Genomic DNA, 15,240 nt, shown 5'->3' on the forward strand with positions numbered 1-15,240 from the left:
CTTGGCAGGGGAGTAGTTAGGGGCATCAGGCCAGCAGGCAGAGGCAGTTAGGGGTGATCAGGCTGACAGTGGAGGGCAGTTAGGGGCAATCAGGCTGGCAGGGGAGGGCAGTTAGGGAACAATCAGGCAGGCAAGGGAACAGTTAGGGGGCGATCAGGTTGGCAGGCAGAAGTGGTTAGGGGTGATCAGGCTGGCAAGCAGAGGTGGTTAGGGGCCATCAGGTTGGCAGGCAGGTGAGTGGTTAGGAGCCAGTAGTCCTGGATTGGAGAGGGTGAAAGCTGGGCTGAGGGACATCCCCTCCCATGCACAAATTTCATGCACTAGGCCTCTAGTGTTGAAGAAGGTGGTGAAAGTGGATATCCTTGCCTTGTTCCTATTCTTAGGGGAAATGGTTTTAGCTTTTGCCCATTGAGTATGATGTTCACTATAGGTTTGTCATATATGGCCTTTATCATGTTGAGATATGCTCTCTCTCTTTCCACTTTGCTGAGAATTTTTAAAATAAACTAGAGGCCTGGTGCACAAAATTCATGCACTTGAGGGAGTCCCTCAGCCTGGCCTGCTCCTTCTTGCAGTCTGGGAGCCCTTGGGGAATGTCCAACTACAACAGAGGTGGAAGAGGCTCACACCACTGCCACTGGGCTCACCAGCTGTGAGCCTGGCTCTTGCATTGAACATCTGCTCTCCTGGTGGTCAGTGCGCATCATAGCGACTAGTCATTCCATTGTTTGGTTGATTTACACATTAGCCTTTTATTATATAGGATATTTTAAATGCAAAGATTCATGGTTAGATCTTCCATATCTAATTAATAAAGGCTCATGTTGTAGAACGAATACCTCAACTTTTTTGCCTTGCTGCATTAGGACACACTCACCCTTTTGCCTGCCCCTTGAAGGTCTCCCCAAAAGAGTACAGCGCCTTCCCACCCCAGTCCCATTTATCTCAGGCCTGGCCATAAAGACAAGGAATCCAGGGGTCTCCATATCAAAAAACATCTCAGGTAATTCTCAAGAACACTGAGAATTTGAGAAACACTTCATTAAATGGTATAATTTACAGGTTCTACCAATAGGTCAGATGTTGCCATATTATGGGTACAGGGGATTTATGAATTTGTCCTTTTTATTCTAATGTATAAAACAAAACCACTCTATCTAAGCAATTATGTAATCAATTAAATAAAGGTACCTAGATCCTTAGATGAAAATAGTACTGTCAGCTCTGAATCTATGTTTCATGCGCTTTTCTAAAAATTAATAAAAAAGTTTAGCCATCTGAATTAATAAATTTAACTTATTCCAACTGTTATAAATTAATGATTTTTGCCTTGTTTTACCTGTTTCATGACTAAACATTAATTAATTAATTTATATTTAAGAATAAACTATTATGGTTTGTTTAACAAGGTTATTTCTACATCAGATTTTAGTTAAGAAACAATTATTTGTGTGTGATCTGAAGAGAATGATGTATAATCCATAAGATTAGTCTTAAATCTTTCCTCCGTGGACTTCCCCCATCTTGCTGCTTAGCAATAAAAGGCATTCTTAGGTTCATATAAATACATTCTTTACAACTGCTTAACAGGAAATTAATATATAGATATCAGTGGGCATTTAGTAAATAAGTCACAGGCCAACGTGAAAGGTAACGTGAAAAAGATTTGGAAACCTTAAGATTGGGTAATTTGCTGTGTTTCCAACATGTTTTCAAATGCCTTTAGGGAGTATGTGGTTTCCTTTTTACTTCAACCTGCAAACTGATGAGCTCTGTTTATTTGACTGGCTGCCCAACTAGCATATTTTATGTTGTTCTTTTTTCCCCCCACTTGGTTTTGGATTAGAAGCAATATGACTTGTTCATATGTAAAGTCCAAACAGCTCTTATATTGCTGCTGTTCAGTTTTTGCTGTGCAAAATACTTCCTTGAAAGTTTAAGTCCACCTTGGGTGTGCTTTAACTTAGTGTACTGCTGACAGTGTACATGGTTGTGTGGATTAGTCAGCATAGGCCCTCCGAGGAAAAGGCTGCTTTAATGTGGTCATGTTCATTGATACGAAGCCCTGTACATCCAGGCCAGGTGTCTTGATCTCCAACAAATTATTCCAGATACTCAATCACTTCTCAAATGGCCTCCACACTTGCCCCTGGGCTTTTACAGTGGCAATCTTACTCTTTCCAGGTGCAGTGTTAGTGGGACCTTTATGTAAGATTAGATCATACTGCTGTACAGCATCATCATATCTTTCCATGGCTTCAAATCTCATGCCAGTTAGTGCCTGACTCTGTGACTGCCAGGGAACTGTCTTCCCAACTCCTTAGCAAAGCCAAGCAGTGTCTTCCTTCCAATAGTTTAAGGTATATTGATCCAAATATCAGCTCTAAGCTTAGTAGCATCATCATGAATTAATTCCTGTCCAACTTCCACAATTTCTGACTATTTCATGAGTTTTCTTGCCTCTAATTTCTTCCTAAGTGATCTCATAAAGCTCTTCGACCACTTATAAACAATGTTTGGTGAATGATTAACACATGATCACATTGCATCATGCTTGGGAATTGGTTCTGTTGCCTACTGGCGTGACTTTCTGTAGCAGTTTTAATGCTTGTTCCGATGTGTGCTAAGCTCCACCCCAGCCGTGTGCATTTATTTACTTTTGGTGCCTAGTGAAAGCATGGGTTTACTAGACCTATTCAGTATAAATGTAAATTTACTGTAATACATATAGAAACCTTTTCCGGGGAATTAAACTGTTCATACATATTTAATTTTAATTACACAAACATATCTACATAATTAAAATAGAAAAACCAATTTGTCAATTTTTAAACATATGCATTCAGAAAACCTATTTTATTATATAACGAACTTTTGGCTTTAATGAACACCCAAATTAGTCCATTATATAGAGGTTTAACTCTATAAGCAGGATGATTCCCAATGTTTAGAGTGCACTTTGAGCCTAAGTTCCCAAGACCCAAATAAACAAACAAAAAAACTGCCCTGTTAAAGGAGTCATCCTTTTAAAACAAATGGCTGCTCAATGATCTTATGTAACTAAAGTGTTGATTCAGGTAGATCAGGCAGTGTTGACCACAGCACAGACACCTCCTAGCTCAGTTAAAAGATTGTCAAGGGCTATTCTATTAAGAACACCTGTGGCCAGGTAGTCTCAGGATCTTTGCTAGGCAGATATGTCCCTAGCAATGTGATCTGCAATGTCTCCAAGAGTTAAAGAGGGGATTCTGATCATATTCCCATTGGTATATATTCCTCATCAAATGCTTTTTTTTACACCTATGAACATGATCATATAATTTTTATCCCTCATTTTGTTAATGTGGTGTATGGCATTGATTGATTTGCTGGAGACTCCTTGCACCCCCTGAACAAACCTCATTAGATCTTTTAAACGTACTGTTGCATTCAATTTGCTAGTATTTTGTTTAGAATTTATGCATCTGTATAAATCATAGATATTGTTCCGTAATCTGTGTGTGTGTGTGTGTGTGTGTGTGTGTGTGTGTGTGTGTGTGTCTTATCCTTACCAGGTTTTGGTATCAAGGTTATGTTGGCCTCATAGATTAAGTTAGGAAGTCTTGCCTCTTTTTCAGTTTTTTTTTTGTTTGGTTTTTTTTTTTTTTTTTTGGTGGGGGGGTAGGGTGGGGGAGAGGGTTTTAGAAAGATAGGCATCAAATTTTCTTTGACTATTAGGTAGAATTCACTATTGAAGCCATCTCGTCCTAGGCTTTTACTTTGGAGGATACTTTTAAGGATTGTTTCAATTTCCTTACTATTGATCTGTCTATTTTGATTTTCATTTTCTTCATGGATTCAGTCTAGGGAGATTATATATTTCTAAGAACCTGTCCCTTTCTACTAGGTTATTAAATTTGCTGGCATATAGTCTTTCATAGTATTCTAGAATGACTGCATTTCTGTGGTGTATGTTGTAACTTCTCTTTTGTTTTTTTATTTTGTTTGAGTCTTTTCTCTTTTTTCCTTAATAAGTCTATAGAGATTTGTCAATTTTATTTATCTTTTCAAAAAATCAGCTCTTTGCTGCATTATTTCTTTCTATTGTCTTTTTGTTCCTTATTTTGTTAATTCTGCTATGATATTTATAATTACTTTCTGCTGACTTTGGACTGCATTTGTTCTTTTTCTAGTTCATTAAGGTAACATGTTAGGCTGTTTACTTGGGATTTCCTTTTTTAAAAAAAATATATTTTATTGATTTTTTTACAGAGAGGAAGGGAGAGAGATAGAGAGCTAGAAACGTCGATGAGACAGAAACATCGACAAGCTGCCTCCTGCACACCCCCCACCGGGGATGTGCCCGCAACCAAGGTACATGCCCCTGACTGGAATCGAACCTGGTACCTTTCAGTCCGCAGACTGACGCTCTACCACTGAGCCAAACTGGTTTCGGCTACTTGGGATTTCTTATGTTTCTTAAGATAGGTCTATAATGATATGAATTTCCCTCTTATAACTGCTTTTGCTGCATCCCAAAAGTTTTGAAATGTTGTATTGTCATTCCCATATCTTTATGTATCTTTTGAACTCTCCTTTTATTTTTTCTTTAACTGAGTCATCATTTTGTAGCATGTTGTTTAATCTCCATATTTTTATGTTTTTTCCCCACTTTTTTGCAATTGATCTCTAATTTCAAAGCATTTTAGTTGGAGAATATTCTTCTTAAATTAATTGAGGCTAGTTTTGTGACCCAACATATTGTCTATCTTTGAGAATATCCCGTGTGCATGAGAGAAGAATGAATAATCAGCTGTTCTGCATTGAAAGGCTCTGTGAATGTTGATTATGTCCATTTGTTCTTATGTGTCATTTAAGGCTGATATTTCTTTATTAATTTTCTTTTTGTATGATCTATTCTTAGCTGACAATGGGGTATTTAGGTTCTATCTACTATAATTGTGTTTTGGAGAGTCTCTCCCTTTAGTTATTAGCAGCTGATTTTTATATTTTGGTCTTCACAGATTGGGTGCATATATTTGGTAAGTATTATATCTTTTTGATAATTATAAAATGTCCACCTTTTCTCTTGTTACCCTTTTAATCTTGAAATCTATTTTGTCAGATATAAGTATGGCTACATCTGCTTTTCTCTAGATGCCATCTGCGTGGTGAATAATTTTTCACCCTTTCATTTTGTGTCTATATTTGTCTTTGAAGCTAAGATGTATTTCCTAAAGGAGCCATATAGTTGGATTTTTAAAATTTATTATCCATCTGCTACTCTGACTTTTTATTGATGAGTTTGGTACATTGACACTTAGGGTGATTAAATTATTGATGTATAAGAATTTCCTATTACTATTTTTATTTTTTAAAAATCTTCACTGAGGAGGAGATTAAATATGGTGGCAGAGTAAAAGGATGCTGCATGGACATCCTCCCAGGAACAATATGGATTACAACTGAAATATGGAAAGCCTTCCTGAATAACCAATGGAAAAACTTGATACCCAAGGACCAAAGGTGGAGATAGCATAGAGACTGGTAGGAGGGGCAGAGGCACAAAAGGGCTGGCCGGGCTCCCACAGACAGCAACAGAAGTCATGGAGACATGTCTTAGCTATGGGGGTAGGGGGTTTCCACTGAGAACTCTGGGATCTAATTACAAAGCTGGGCTCCACAGCAGAGATCACCAAACTGAGGAGGGTACCCACATAACATCTAGCTATGGAAAGCAGTGGGGTGCTGTCTGCCAGAGAGTGGCAGCTTAAAGTTCAGGCACCCTCTTGAAAGGCCAATGCACAAAAATTCCCTGTTGAGCCACCCTCCTTGTGCTCTGGCAGAGGAAGGGTGAAGTCGACTGGAGCTGTGAGAGTAGAATGCAGACTGGGGCTCGGGGGATAGAACTCAGAAGGCAGACACTCCAAGTTTTTTGAGCTGAGTCATTCCTTCATGCAGTGGAGGGAATCTTTCCCACATAGACATCTGCTTTGCCTGGGGGGAAAATAGTCCTTATTGGAAAACATCTTGCTCTGAGGCCATTTAAGAGGTTAAAAGTAATAATTACCTTCCAGGCAGAAGAAAACTGCCCCACCCTGCTAAAAAACAAACAAATCAACAACTCTCCCTATACCTAAGGATGATTGCCTGGGGACAATTTAAGCCGGAATCCTATTACTCTGTAGACATAGGTGGTCTCAGGAGGCTTTGAGTTTTTTGGTTGACCCAATTAGTCAGAAACAGCCTTTAACACTGTCCTGCACTAGAGATTTAGAAGTGTAGAGGATCTACCTAAGTCTTAGACATAATCACAAATCCAGATAACCAAAATGAGGAAACAAACAACCCCAAATGAAAGAACTAGCAAATTCTCCAGAAGAAGACATAAATGAAGCAGAGATAAGAAATTTATCTGAAACAGAATTTAGAGTAATGATGCTAAAAATGCTCAACAGTATAAAAAACAATATAGTCACTATGAAAAAAGAACAGTCTGAGATAAAGAATGACGTAACACAAATAAAGAACACATTGGAAGGAACACATAGCAGATTGTGGGAAGCTGAGGATCAAATCAGTGAAGTAGAAGACAGAGTTGAAAATATCACTCAGTTAGAGAACAACAACAAAAAAATTAAAAAACAAGAGGACAGCCTAAGGGAGCTGTGGGACAATGTGAAATGTAACAATATTAGAATAGTAGGTGTGCCAGAAGAGGCAGAAAGGAAGAAAGGAATAGAAAAGGTGTTCGAAGAAATAATGGTAGAAAACTTCCCTAACTTGTATAAAGGAAAGTCACACAAGTTCAGGAGGCACAGAGAACCCCAAACAAGAAGAACCCAAACAAATCCATAGTAATTAAAATGCCAAAAATTAAAGACAAAGAGAGATGTATAAGATGAAAATTAAAGGCAGCAAGAGAAAAAACCCCCAAAAAACTTACCTACCAAGGAGTTCATAAGGCTGACACCAGATTTCTCATCAGAAACTCTACAGACCGGAAGCGAATGGCATGAAATCCTCAAGTAATGAAAAGCAAGGATCTGAGACGAAGATTACTATATCCAGCAAGAATATCATTCAAAATAGATGGTCAAATAAAAATCTCTCCAGACAAAATAAGGCTATAGAAATTCATCACCACCAAACCAGCATTATAAGAAATGCTAAAGGGATTGCTGGAAGGATTTGCTGAGAAGAAGAAATGGAGAGAGAAACCTAGCCATACAGAATTAAAATGGCTATAAATAAGTACCTCTCAATAATAGCCCTAGTGTAACTAGATTAAATGCTCTAATCAAAAAGTGTAGGGTAGCTGAGTGGATACAAAAACATTACCCAACTATATGCTGCTACAAGAGACTGACCTTAAAACAAAAGACACACACAGCACTGAAACTGGTTTGGCTCAGCGGTAGAGTGTCGGCCTGCGGACTGAAAGGTCCCAGGTTCGATTCCGGTCAAGGGCATGTACGTTGGTTGTGGGCACATCCCCGGTAGGGGGTGTGTAAGAGCAGCTGGTCGATGTTTCTCTCTCATCGACGTTTCTAGTTCTCTCTATTTCTCCCTTCCTCACTGTAAAAAGTCAATAAAATATATATTAAAAAAAAAAGACACACAGAGGATCAAAGTGAAGGGATGGGAAAAAAAATTTCCATGCAAATGGAAAAGGAAAAAAAAAAAAGCTGGAGTAGCAATACTTATATACAACAAAATAGAGTTTAAAAGCATCATGCTAAGTGAAATAAATAAGTCGGAGAAAGATAAATATCATACGATCTCACTCATTGGTGGAATATAATGAACAACACAAATTGGTGAACAAAAATAGAGCCAGAGGGGAAAATATTCTAGAATATAATAGAAGTAATCCTGTTATTGGCAGATTTTTAATATTTCCTATATCTTTTGTGATATCATACTATGTTAACACAGTTTTGGTAATATTATTATACTTAAAATCCTTTTATCCTTAAAATATTAATATTTATTGCATGTAATATTATTATACGTAAGATCATTATTCTTGAACTAGAGGCCCAGTGCACGAAATTTGTGCATGGGGGTGTGTGTATCCCTCAGCCCAGCCTGCACCCTCTCCAATCTGAGACCCCTCAAGGAATGTTCGACTGCCCATTTAGTCCTGATCCCAGTGGTATTGGGCCTAAACGGGTAGTCAGACATCACTCTCACAATTCAGGACTGCTGGCTCCCAACTGCTTGCCTGCCTGCCTGCCTGATTGCCCCTAACTGCTTCTGCCTGCCAGCCTGATCACCCCAAACTACTCCCCTGCCATCCTGATCAATGCCTAACTGCTCCCCTGCTAGCCTAGTTGCCCATAACTGCCCTCCCCTGCAGACTTGGTTGTCCCCAACTGTCCTGCTGGCTTGTCACCTCTAACTACCCTCCCTGGCCAGCCTGGTCACCATTAACTGCCCTCCCTTTCAGGCCTTGTCCCTCCTAACTGCTCTCCCTTACAGGCCTGGTTGTCCCTTTGTTCAGTCACCCCTAACTGCCCTATCCTGCCAACCTGGTTGCCCCCAACTGCCCTTTCCTGCAGCCTGGTCACTCCCAACTGCCTCCTCTGCCAGCCTGGTTGCTCCCAACTGCCCTCCCTTGCAGGCCTTGTCTCCCCTAACTGTCCCCCCCTGCAGGCCTGGTTGCCCCAAAATGCCTTCATCTGACAGCCTGGCCACCCCTAACTGCCCTCTCCGGCAGGCCTGATTGCCCACAACTGCTGTCCCCTTCTGGCCATCTTGTGGCAGCCATCTTGTGTCCACATGGGGGCAGCCATCTTTGATCACATGGGGTGGCCATCTTGTGTGTTGGAGTGATGGTCAATTTGCATATGACCTCTTTATTATATAGGATACTGGGGTTTATTGCATGTAACATTATCATATTTTAAAATCATTTTCATATTTTAAAATAATTTTTCTTGAGATATTAATGTGTATGCATGTAACATTTTTTATATTTAAATTGTTTTTCTTAAAATAAAAAAGAACACAGAAAAAATAAAAAAACTTCACAGGATTTTTTCCCCATTGAGTTTTAGAGAAAGTGGAATGTGAGAGGGATGGAAAGAGAGAGAAACATGCATGTGAGAGAGAGACATTGATTGGTTGTCTCTTGCACACAGCTGATCTGGAGCAGGGGATCAAACCTGTAGCCTAGGTACTGCCCTTGACTGGGAATCGAACTTGGGACCCTTCCATATATGGGCCAACGCTCTAACCACTGAGAAACACTGACCAAGGTTCCTATCAGGATTTTATCTTTTCTGGAAGCTCTGTGATTTCATTGTTTCTTTTTCCTTGTGTATCTGTTATATTAGTTTGGTGGTAGTTTATGATTTTTCTTCTGTTTCCCCCTTTTTATGTTATGTGTCTCAGTTCTATTTTTTTTTTTTTGTGTGTGTGTGTGTGTGTGGTTACCCTTAGGTTTATGTAAAAATATGTTTCATATATACAGTAGTTCTTTTTCTTCTGATGGCTATTTTATTCACCTGTGCAAATTCAGACCTTTATCTCTCCCTTTTTATGTTTTTGTTGTCACAAATTATCTTTATTATGCTAAGTTCATTTCCAAATTGCAATAACAAATTGATGCTCAAACACTGAGCCACACTGGCTAGGTTATTGTCTTCTACTAAAAATAATATTTGTTTACCTTCCTTAAATTTTATGTGATATTTAAGTATATATTATAGTACCCTATTCTGAACTAAGGCTACAATTTCCTCCGTCTGTCTGAGTCATCTTACTCATAGTTTTGTACCTTTTTGTTTCAGGTAGAATAGCACCCTTTAGTATTTCCTGTTGTACAGGTCTTGTCATGGTAAATTCCCTCAGTTTTTGCATGTCTGGAAAACTCTTTATTTCTCCTTCCTATCTAAAAGATAACTGTGCTGGATACATTGTTTTTTTTTTCTTCTTTTAATAGTTTGAATATTGGGTTCCATTCTCTCCTAGTTTGTAAAGTTTCTGCTGAAAAATTTGCTGATAACCTCATGGGATTTTTTTTATAGATTACCATATTGTTTTCTCTGGCCACCTTGATAATTTTTTTTTGTCATTAATTGTTGACTGTTTTAATATAATATTCCTTGGAGAAGGGCTCTTTGGATTGAAATAATTAGATGTTCTATTTGCTTCTTGATTGAGAGGATTCATTTTTTTCCATAGGTTTTTGGAACTTCTTATTGACTTTTGAATAGGCTTTCTGTTCCCATCTGCATCATTTTTATATTTCTATATTTGATATCACTCATTCTTTTCTTCATCTGGCCAGCTCTGTTTCCTAGATTCTTTAGTTCATTCTTCATCTCTTTCACTGAGTTCTTTAGTTCCAGAATTTCTGTTTGTTTGTTTTTAATAATTTTAATCTCTTTCATAAACTACTCTAATGTTCATTGATTTTATTTCTGAACTTACTTAACTGCCTTTATGAGTTTTGCATCTCACTGAGTTTTTTCAGAACTGCAATATTGAGTTCTCTGTCATTTAAGCACATATTTTCATGCCTTTAGGTTTGTTTTATGGAGATTTTTCATTTTATATTTGAGGTACCTTGATACCTTGGTTATTCATGATACTTGATGAATTATTTCTCTGCCTGGAAATAATTCATTTTGGAAACGAAATCCTGCTTTTTACAAGTGTTTAGCTTTCAGTATGTAGCAGGTTGATAAGAAGAGGTCTTTCTTTTATTTTCCAGTAGGTGGCAGTGAAGAGCCAGTTTTTATTTTTATTTTCTTTTGTGGTGGCCTCAGCCTGGAAAACTCCCTGTATTCGCTGGGAATGCTGGCATCCTCTCCTTGACAAGGTATCCTTGGACTCAGCACCACCCCTGTAGGGGAATGTGGTGGCGATAGGGTTCCAGGCCCAGGAAATTCCAGCACTGCCTCTTGCAACTGGATGCTGCCCACAGTGCTATCCTGTGGAGGTGTCCTAGGTGCCTCCCTTGGGTTCCACTGCAGTGGGTGGGGTGCCGGTGGCTGGGAGAGGTGGGCTCATGATTTTATTCTCCTCGCAGCCAGATCTCAATGGCCACACCTGTATTTCCACCCCTTGTCACCAGGATTAGTCACAGTGTGTACCTGTTACTCAGGAAACACTCTTTCTGTTTCCTCAGTCTCAGGGCTGCAAAGGATGCTCTGTAACCGCACACTGACTGCCCCAGCTTCTGTTTGGGCCCACTGTGAGCTCCAGGAGGTGCGGGGAGAAGGCTAGGCATCTGTGACTTGTTTTCTGCCTGGTAATGGCGGTTGCCAGACCACAGCTGTCCCATCGCTGTGCTCCATCTCTGTCCCTGCCCCTGGGTTCAGCCACAGTATACGCTGACCACTTAGGCAGGAATATTGATAATATCTATCTGCTCCTTAGGCCTGCAGAGCATGCTCAGTGAAACATGATTTCTCCCTGCTCCAGAGTCCCACAATGAGCTCCTGGCTTCACCTGTGGCCCTGTCTCTGTTCTTCTCCATCTCCTCCTCTTCTGCTTGCTCTGACTTGCCCACCTTCAGATGTTTCAACATGTGGATCAGAGGTGTTTGTGTGTTCAGCAGGGTATCTTCTGTTGAATTATAAGCTGCCAACCTGTAACTTCAAGGGGAGAGACCGAGAGGACTCTTCGGGCTGCCAGGCAGCTTGTATCATTTTCTAACCAGGAAAACAAGGCCCTGCCAACATGGGCAAACCCCAAATCATGGGAAGCTTCCTTGCTTTTTTTCCCCTCTCTCTCCTAGAACAGATAAGGACCAATTAAATAATCTAAAAAGCATTGCTCATCTGTGCCTCAGCAATCTAGTCATTCATAAGTCCAAGGAGGATGATAACCCACTACATTCAGGAATAAATGCTATTAGGGCACAATTGTTCATTCAAGCCTGAGGATGGTGAGGTTTTTCTCTAGCCTGAAGTAAAATGTTACTGTAAATTCCAGAGGATAAGCCCTTAGCAAGGGCTTGGGAGATACAGATGATGGTATTATCTTTCCGGATCAGAGCCAGAGTGAAGGAAAAAAGAAAAGAAGAAAAAATTTGTGGATAAAAATGTGGTTCTATAATAAATATGAAAAGTCTAGTGACCAAAAGTAACCTCACAGGGTAATCTGATCATAAATTCCTAACTAGGCCAGGCATGGTGGGTAGTCAGACTCCAGGCATATAACTTTCTAAAAAAAGGTTTATCTTTGCCTGAAGCAAGACCTGCCCACCTTGGTTCTGTGCACATTGATTAATATACCTTTGAAATGCCTTTTTTTTTCAGAGCACATAATCTTTTCTATTTTTAAAAGAAGGCTGCATTTAAAGTATATTTTTATTGACTTTTCAGAGAGGAAGGGAGAGGGAGAGAGAGAGAGAAACATCAATAATGATAGAGAATCATTGATCAGTTGCCTCCCGCATGCCCCCTACTGGAGACTAAGCCCACAACCCCACATGTACTCTTGACTGGAATCTAGTCTGCAGGTCTGAGCCAAACTGGCTAGGATGAGAACACATAATCTTATTAACTACCCTGGAATCCAACCCCAACTTCATGTAATCTTTGTTACATCCCTTCCTTAACTCCAAATGCGTAAAAGAAACTGAGTCTTTGAGGCTGAACTGAGAGAGCAGCTGCTTTCACCCTCTTGCACGTATGGTCTTTTTCCTATGACTAGACCCCAGCCATCTCCTCACTGACACAGCTCACATTCTTCCAGGGACTGACAGGGATGCCTTGGGACCCTCCAATGTGCACACACTTGAGGAGAGAGAAAGGAAGATAATTTTTGTCCTCAGGGGAGGGAGGGTCTAGCTGCCCAGGAGAGAGAAAGGACGGTATTGGGCATGTGTGCGGAGATTCTCAGAAACTGTAACTTGCCAACTAGCTTACGTGCACAGCATGCAAGGAACAAAGGAGAAGTTAAGTAATTTTTTTTTGTTCAATCAACAAATACTCTTTAGTCCCTCTCTATGCCAGGTGCTGGGCTAGACCCTGGGGATCATGTCTCTGCCCCATTGGAGCTTATATTTTGGTGGGAAAGAGAAAAAACAAAATAAGTAGAACAATACTCTAACTTCACTTGGTGTAGGGGCAGTGGTCAGCATACTCTAATCAACAGAGCCAAATATCTACAATACAATGATTGAAATCACTTTTGAGAGCCAAATTTTTTAAACTTAAACTTCTTCTAACACCACTTCTTCAAAATAGACTCACCCAGGCCATGGTATTTTGTGGAAGAGCCACAGTCAAGGGGCCAAGGAGCCGCATGTGGCTCTCGAGCTGCAGTTTGCCGACCACTGGTGTAGGGCTCTAGAAGAAAAGCAGGGTAATGGGCTCCTCTCTAGGGCTTTCTTTTTGCCTGGTGCAAACTGGCCATTGTACAGGGGAGGAAGACACGGAAGGAGGGGGCAGAAGGACCACTCCTACCCTCTGATCTCAATGTTATTTAGAGAGGAGAATATATTTCTGGGAGCTGCCAAATGGGATCCACCTGCCTGAAAATAGAAAGGTCCAGGAAGGAGGATTTCTTTGGGAAGAATAGGCCGGGAGAGAGCCCGAGGATCAGCCCACTTTTGCAGAGACAATGAGAAGGAGACCCCAGGGGACCACATAGAGGCAGAGGTGTTGGTTAATTTTATGTGTCAATTTTGCAGGACTATCATGTCCAGACATTTGGTCAAATATTATCATAAATATTTCTGTGAAGGTGGTTTTGGGATTGGCTTAATATAAATTTTTTTAAAAAAATTCTCACCCAAGAGTATTTTTTCAAAAATTGATTTTAGAGAGCGGAAAAGACATAAACAGCTATGTGAGAGAGAAGTATCAATCAATTGCTGTTGTATGTGCCTCAACCAGGCACCAAACCTGCAGCCTGGGCATGTGTCCTGACTAGGAATTGAACTTGCCACCTTTTGGTGTACAGGACAATGCTCCAACCAACAGCCACACTGGCTAGGGTGCTTAACATTTTAAAATCAAATCATTGACATATATTTTTTCAATTATAGTTGGTATACATTATTATATTAGTTTCAAGTATGCACCCAAGTGATTAGACATTACATAACTTCTTGGTGCTCACCCAATAAATCTAGCACTCATCTGCAACCATACATACAGTTATTAGAATATTATTGACTACATTCCCTATATTGTACTTTACATCTCCATGACTATTCTGTAACAACCAGCTTGTACTTAATCCCTCCACCTTTTTCATACTAACATTTGGCAACTGTCAAAATATTCTTTCCATCTATGAGTCTGTTTTTGTTCTGCTTGTTAATTTATTTTGTTTTATAGATTTAATTGTTGATAGACATATATTTATTAACATTTTACTGTTTATATTTTTAATCTTTTTTTTTTTTCCAAGAAGTTTGGTGGTAATGAATTCCTTTAGCTTTTTCTTGTCTTGGAAGCTCTTTATCTGATCTTCAATTCTAAATCATAGCTTTGCTGGGTAGAGTAATTTTGGTTGTAGATCCTTGCTTTTTACTAGTATTACATTGAATATATCTTGCCAATCTCTTCTGGCCTACAAGGTTTCTGTTGAGAAATCAGTTGACAGTCTTATGGGAGCTCACTTGTAGGTAACCAACTGCTTTTCTCTTGCTGCTTTTAAGGTTGATCCTTTGTTTTTAACCTCTTTGCATTTTAATTATGATGTGTTTTGGTATGGACTTCTTTGGGTTCATCTTGTTTAGGACTCTCTGAACTTCCTGGACTTGTATGTCTATTTTCTTCACCAAGTTAGAAAACTTTTCTGCTATTATTTTATCAATTTCCTGCTCTCTCTCTCTTTTTCTGGCACTCATATGATGTGAATCTTGAAGTTGTCCCAAAGGCTCCTTATACTATCCTAATTTTTCTGGATTCATTTTTCTTTTTGATGTTTTGATTGGGTTTTTTTGCTTTCTTGTCATACTAATCTCTGATTTGATCCTCAGCTTCATCTACTCAATTTTTTAATCTGTTTATTCAACAAGATGTATCTTTAGTTTAAAAATAGTTGAACACCATTATTCTTTGTGAATAATACAGATAGTCATGGGGGGTGAGGTGGGATCAACTTCACTGTACTTCGTAACACTTTTACTAAGAGTGAACTGGTATCAGTATTCCTAAACTGTAAACAATGGGGAACTGAAGTATCAAAGGAAACACATTAGGGATCATGTATTAATAGACAAAATCCCTTAACTTTTCTTATTGTCTTTATACACCAATGTGTAATATTTAAGCATAACTGAATTCC

The 15,240-nt window shown here is 39.4% G+C and overlaps 1 pseudogene across 1 annotated transcript; it reads right to left on the reverse strand.

The window, feature by feature from the left end:
- Nucleotides 1-1,675: 1,675 nt before the first annotated feature.
- LOC311633875 (ER membrane protein complex subunit 2-like) lies at nucleotides 1,676-11,275 on the reverse strand (annotated as a pseudogene). The gene is made up of 3 exons: nucleotides 11,085-11,275; nucleotides 6,930-6,972; nucleotides 1,676-2,439 (listed from the first exon to the last, which is right to left on the reverse strand). The product of its transcript is annotated as an ER membrane protein complex subunit 2-like (transcript).
- Between the last annotated feature and the right edge of the window lie 3,965 nt (nucleotides 11,276-15,240).

This window comes from Pipistrellus hanaki (assembly GCF_964339955.1).
Source record: "Pipistrellus hanaki genome assembly, chromosome: 15".
Lineage (NCBI taxonomy): Eukaryota > Metazoa > Chordata > Mammalia > Chiroptera > Vespertilionidae > Pipistrellus > Pipistrellus hanaki.